The 5,606-nt window shown below is 39.5% G+C and overlaps 1 pseudogene; it reads left to right on the forward strand.

Annotated features, from left to right (window-relative positions):
- Positions 1–47: 47 nt before the first annotated feature.
- Positions 48–3,276, forward strand: LOC147906472 (uncharacterized; annotated as a pseudogene).
- The last annotated feature ends 2,330 nt before the right edge of the window (positions 3,277–5,606 follow it).

Below are 5,606 nucleotides of genomic sequence, written 5' to 3' on the forward strand. Positions count from 1 at the left end.
GATATATTATATGAAAATAGAGGTTGTAATAGAATCATCCATTGGTTTCTGTGAAGGGACGTAGAGATAGGAGAAGAGGAGAGAGAAGGGATGAGAAAGCAGCATATAGGGGAGTCTGGGATGAGGCAGGTAGGGAGATATTTAAAGAGATGTTAGGGAGAATGGAATGGAGGGAAGGTAATGTGCATGAGAGCCTAAAGTAGAAGGGAGAATAAGAAAATTATTGGAAAATATAGATGGAAAGAGTAAAAAAAGGAAGAGAAGAGGATGGTGGAGTGGTATAGATTCTAGAGAAAAAATGTCAGAGATGAGGAGAATATTAAAGGAGTGGAGAAAAGGTAAGGGAGGGGGGGAGAAAAATATAAAAAAGGAAAAGGAGAAGGAATTATGTGAAGCCAAGAAAAAAGAGGAGAATGAGAGGTGAGAATGAGATGTGGAAAGTGCGAAGAATGAGGGACAAGTTTGGGAAATAATAAATAGGGAAAGGAAGAAGTGGAAGGGAATAAATAAGGGGATAGAGATGAGAGAGGAGTATTTCAAAGAGTTGTTGGGGAGGTGGAAGGGAGAGGGAGGAAAGGAGAAAGGAGCTGAATAGGGAAGATGTATGGTAAGAAAGATGATTAGGAAATTAAAAAATGGAAAGGCAATGGAGATGAACGGGATTCCGAACGATGTGTGAAAGTATGTGGGAGAGGGTATGGAAGAATGGGTCTGGAGGATATGTAATAAAGTATGGGAAGATGGAGGATGGGCAGAAAAATGGAAAGAGGGAGTGGTAGTGCCGGAAATGAAAAAATGGCAGGGTGAGGAGATAAGGAACTATAAGGGAGATGTCGATAATACCGACACTGTATAAGGTGTATATGGCGGCGTTGGCGGAAAGATTGAGGGAGGAAATGGAAGACAAGGTTAATTCCATGTTAATTCCATCGAATCAAGCGGATTTCAGAAAAGGGATGGAAACATTAGATAATATATATATATTGAATTTTTTAATAAATAGACAGATAAGGAAAATAGAAGGAAAATTAATAACATTATTTGTAGATTTGAAAACGACGTTTGATTCGATGGATAGAGGAATATTGGTGGAAGCTTTGAGGCAGAGGGGGGTAAGGGAAGGACTGACAGAAAGAGTTGAAGAAATGTTGTGGGAAACAAAGAGTAGAGTAAGAGTGGGGAGGGAATTAGGAGCAAGCTTTTAGACGGCGAGGGAGGTAAAACAGAGATATCCGAGTCCCTTGCTTGTACTGACGGCAGACTTGGAGGAAGAGATGGGAAAAGTTAAATGAGGAGTGAATCTAAGAGACAAGAAGGTATATGGTTTGGTTTACGCAGATGATATGGTTTTACTGACGGAAGGGACATGAGGAGTATAATAGTGAGGTTAGAGAAGTATATTGAAAGGAAGGGATTGGAGCTAAATAAGGGAAAAAACTAAAATAATGAGATACAGGAAGGAAAGCGGTAGGAGCAATAAGGTGAACTGGAGATGAAAGAGTAAAGTGATAGAAGAAGTAAAGAAGTTCAAATATCTGGGATACGTTGCAAAGGAATGGGGAGCAGAAGAAGTACGTAAAAGAAAGGGTAGTGAAGGCGACGGCTATGATGGGACAGACATGGAGGATTAAGAAAAAGAGATTCAGCAATGATTGGAAAAGGAGAATATGGTTATTCGATGCGTTTATATGGGCTATGGTGAGTTATGGGGTGGAAATCTAGGGCTGAAAAGAGAGGGAGAGAATGGAGAAGTTGCAGAATAGATATTTAAAGTGGATGTTAGAGGTGAAGAAAAACGCTAAGCTACATGATAAGAAAGAAAAGGAAAAAGCAAAGGAAAAAGCTAAGAGGAAGGACGGAAAAAAGGACTTGGGCATTTGAAGAGAGATTGAAGGGAGAGGGTAGTTTTTTGGCGCAATTATGTTTGGAGAAAATAATTATATTTGAATAATATAAGGAATAGGAGAAAGTTAGAAGATTGGGAAAAAGAAAGGGACAATATTTCAAGGACAGGAGGTTGGAGTTGGCAAAGATTAAAAATGGAGGGAGGATTTAGATTCGAAGAATCCTGAAAAAAAGGAAAATGCAGAAGGAGGAAAATGGAAAAAAATAAAATGGAAAAGCGAAGTATAAGCGAAGGTAATATGATAAAGGAAGAGGGGATTCCGGCATATTTAAGGAAAGGATGGGGAGAAAGGTGTAGAAGGATAGCTAGGTTTAGATTAGGAAAGGAGATGAAGGAAGAGAGAGGAAGATTGGGAAGGAGAGGAGAAAAGGAAGTGTAGGCTATGTGGGAATAGAGTGGAATCATGAGAGCATGGGAAAAGAGTAGGAGTTGCAGTACAGGGTATAAAGAGAGCTGGCAGGAGAAAATAAGTAGAATTTTAGGGGAAGAGCGGAAGGGTAAGGAATGGATGAGAGCCTCCGGGTGGCGGGGCTGACGGGGGGGAAGGAGATGCGAGGGGTGGTGGCGTTGGGGCTCAACGCGGGCGCCGGCTCCAACCGGATCGCTCGCGCCCCGGGTCACCCCTCGCGCGTACCCGCCGCCGGGACCGCCCCACGGGGCGAGAACGACGGCGACCTCCTTCCCCCATAGATGAGAGGAGTGAAGAGGAGGACGGTGGGGTGGTATGCAGGAGTGTCGGGGTCAGTGAACCCTCCACCTCCGCCGCCACCATCATCAGTGACGGCCCCGCGTCTCGGACGCGGGGCGCAGTGAAGCGGCGGCGGATCGCCGACCCTAGGGTCGATCCGCCGCCGGAAACAGGATGACCCTCCGCGTGCGCGGGGTGCAGTGGTTCATCATCCTCCGGCCGCGTCGAATGCGCGACCGGGCGGGGAGCCCTGCGCCGCCGCGCGCGGGGGGTGCGCCGCGAGACTTCCTCTCGCGGCGCCAAAGCGTAAGGGGGCGCCAAACTTCTGATTGGCGCCCCTCGGGGGGCTGGGGATCGCGGCGGGGGCCGTGATCCCCAACTCCCGCCCCCCAACACCAACCGGGGCGGCGGGCGCAGGGGGTGGTGTCCCCCCAGCGCCCGAATAAAGTCGAAGGTGCCAAGCACCGCCCGGGGTCACGTCGTCTCTCAGACGACGCCATAAAAATCCCCGGGCGGGAATAGAAGTCGGCAATAAGCCGACTGGCCTGAGGGACTCCCAGAAGTATGCTGCACGCGTTCCTGGGAGTCCCTCATGCCAGGTAAGGACACTCGGAGGGGTTTTAGTGGGTGCAAGCCCCACATAACCCCGGGCTCTCCCCCGAGGCTCGGGGTATGCGTCAGGCATTTCCCCTCCGTTATAAAAAAAAAAAAAAAAAAGGAATGGATGAGAGAGGTGGAGAAAGAAAGGAAGAAAGTCGAGGACAAAAGGAGTTAAGGAAGGAGAGGAGAGAGGATGAGAATTGAGGATGTTGTAGATTTTGAGAATGGAAGAGTTGATGTTGAGATATTACAGAGGAAGCGGAGGTCCAGGAGAGTAAGAAGAGAGAGAGAGAGAGAGAGAGAGAGAGAGAGAGAGAGAGAGAGAGAGATGCGTTAAAGTAGGATAAAATAGATAGGATAAGTTAGTGTAAAAAAATAGGTTAAGTTAGGATAAAAATGCGTCTATATACAATAATTGTATAATTGTTATATAATTGTTATATTGTTATATAATAAAGATTTAATTATAATTATATACGTTTTTTTTTACGTTTGCATACAATACAAAACTGATTTTATACGTTGAAAAACAGTATATAGAAAAAAGGTTTTAATTAAGAGTGTATCTACGTATTATCATGACAAGTAACTGATATATTAATAAAGATGCTAGTTTAAAGTGAACATACATTAAGTGTATATATTATCTAAATTTAATATAATATATTATTATGAAAAGTAACTCATATATATTAAAGGTGCGAGTTCAAAACAAACATACGTACATATAAGTAAAACAGATTACAATTTCATTCTAGAAAATAAGTGCGATATGTTATTCTTAGTGCACAAAACATAAAAGTCGTTTATTGAGATTTGATTTAAAATTTATACTAGCCCGTACAATGAAAAATAATTACTCGTAATTTCAGAGTACCAATTTGTTAATAATAACTCGAAAAAAGAACATGGCAGCCTGCTTTTTTAAAAATCATCATGTTCTTTTTCCGAGTTATTAACAAATTGGTACTCTGGAATTACGAGCAATCATTTTTCAGCAATTATTTTAAGGGCTAGTATAAATTTCAAATCAAATCTTAATAAACGACTTTTATGTTTTGTGCATTAAAAATAACATCGCATTTATTTTCTAGAATGAAATTATAATCTGTTTTACTTGTATGTATGTATGTATGTTCGTTTTGAACTCGCAATAACATATGAGTTACTTTTCATGATAATATTAAATTAATTTCATGATAATATTATATTAAATTTAGATAATATATACACTTTATGTATACAGTTCACTTTGAACTGAAACTTTCAATAATATATCAGCTACTTGTAATAGTAATATATAATATATTGTTAGATAATCATTAAAATTTTTAAAGGTAGAAATTTTTGAAGATACACTTGATGTATGTTCATTTTGAACTAGCACCTTTATTAATATATCAGTTGTCATGGTAATATCATCAGATACTCATTTAAATTTTTAAAGGTTTAAATTTTTTAGGATACACTTTATATGTATATTCACTTTGAACTTTTGCACCTTTAATAATATATCAGTTACTTGTCATGGTAATATATTATTAGATATGTATGTTCACTTTGAATTGACATCTTTAATAATATATCTATTACTTGTCATGGTAATATATTATTAAATAATCATTTAAATTTTTTAAAACATTTTTTAAGGATACATTTGATGTATGTTCACTTTGAACTGCCACCTTTAATAATATATCAGGTTTACATTTTTGAGAATACGCTTTATGTATGTTTACTTTGAAATGGGACCTTAAATATATCAATTACTTTTCATGATAATATATATTGTTAGATAATCATTTAAATTTTGAAAGATTTACATTTTTGAAGATCTGTTTTTGGCCTGAACATGGCTTGACCTTTTCATTTTAATGAATTTTTAAGGATATATCACATTTTCAGAGTACAGATATACGGGGCAGTTTTCTAGTAATACAAGTATCACAAATGTATATATTGGGTATGGGAAAAAGTTCATAGCGGTTTTTCAGTAAAATTCAAGTGTTTTTCTTAGAGTATTAAAATCAATTTATTTAAACCAAATATGCTCCATTATTTTCATTAATATTTTTGAGGCAGAGCCATAATCCCATCGCGATAGAACTTCTGTGGTTTCTAGTCGAAAAACTGCTTCAAATGATTTTCACAGGGTTCATTTGAAGCCAGCTTTACACCATTAAGAGAGTTCTGCAGAGACCTAAACAAATGATAGTCTGAGGGTGCTATGTTAGGACTATACGGTGGATGCATTAAGACTTTCCAGCCAAGCTCTCGCAATTTTTTCCAAGTTATCAAAGATATGTATGGTCGAGCGTTGTCGTGATGGAAGACGACACCTCCTATTGATTAATTCTGGGCGCTTCCTCTCAATTGCTTGTTGTAATCTTTCCAGTTGTTCATAGTAGAGTT

This window comes from Acromyrmex echinatior, unplaced genomic scaffold, assembly GCF_024713525.1.
Source record: "Acromyrmex echinatior isolate Ae372 unplaced genomic scaffold, ASM2471352v2 Scaffold30, whole genome shotgun sequence".
NCBI lineage: Eukaryota > Metazoa > Arthropoda > Insecta > Hymenoptera > Formicidae > Acromyrmex > Acromyrmex echinatior.